Source organism: Microtus ochrogaster, chromosome 19, assembly GCF_000317375.1.
Source record: "Microtus ochrogaster isolate Prairie Vole_2 chromosome 19, MicOch1.0, whole genome shotgun sequence".
NCBI classification, from domain to species: domain Eukaryota; kingdom Metazoa; phylum Chordata; class Mammalia; order Rodentia; family Cricetidae; genus Microtus; species Microtus ochrogaster.
The window spans coordinates 45986154-45987206 of record NC_022021.1 but is presented as its reverse complement, the minus strand read 5'-3'; positions in this window follow the sequence as shown (position 1 = coordinate 45987206).

Here is a 1053-nt window from a genome sequence, read left to right as displayed (position 1 = left end):
GTGTGCGCCACCATCGCCCGGCTTAGTTGCTTGTTTGTTTTAAAACAGGGTCTCCCAACTCACTACACAGGGACCAAGAACAGAAACCATGACTGAAGGGGTCCAGGCCAACTCGGCAGCCTCTTCCTGGGTCAGCAGAGGAAAGGGCAACAGATTCAGAACATGGTTAGTTCCGGTGCCCAGATGCAGAGCACAGTCCCCATGGCAGCCACTCCCCAGTGCCCCTGCTTGGACACCAGCCTCCCCTGCAGCTCACCGCCTGTATGGTTCGCACACGCGCAGTCTCCCACCCTGGCCGGAGGATCTCGATGTGCCGAGGAGAGGCGTCCTCTCTGGCTGCTTAGTGTCCCCTCAGAACTAGAGCGGAGGGAGATTAGGGGTTGCTAATTTGGGACCAGGACTGATGCGCTATAAAAAGCAAGGAGGCTTTGGGATCTGCAAGCCGTTTTAGAAATACATCCCACACACAGAAAGGATGAAGTCAGTGGGATTTGTCTCTCTCTGCACCTTTCCTCCCGAAGATCCTCCCGGCACCTTCCCTGAACCCTTCACGCCGTCACCGATGTCCCGGCTACAGAAGTTCTGCATGGAGGGGTCAGAGGCGACACACTCAGGCTTCTCAGTCCAAGGCCAGCACAATCTGGGGACCCAGAAACACGGGAGGAAGTTTGAAGGGGCTTGAAGGAGCAGCAAGGAAGTGACAAGTGGAAGGAGGGCTGGCCCTACTGTGATGTCCCCACCGGGAACATTGGCATGTCAAAAAAAAATCTTTAAGTTTTGTAGAAGAGTTGTAGTGAGTGGGGCTCTCTAGTAGGACCCTGAGAAAATCACCCTGAATTCTTGACAGTGGCATTTTACCAATCTATGATGTTCACCTCCTCTGCTGCCTCTCTCTCTCTCTCTCTCTCTCTCTCTCTCTCTCTCTCTCTCTCTCTCTCTCCTTGGAACATCATAGCTGTCTCCTCTCAGTGTCAGAGAGAGGTGTGTAAACCCGACTGGAAGGGTATTTCTCTCTGTCTCTCTGTCTGTCTCTGTCTGTCTATCTCTCTCTCT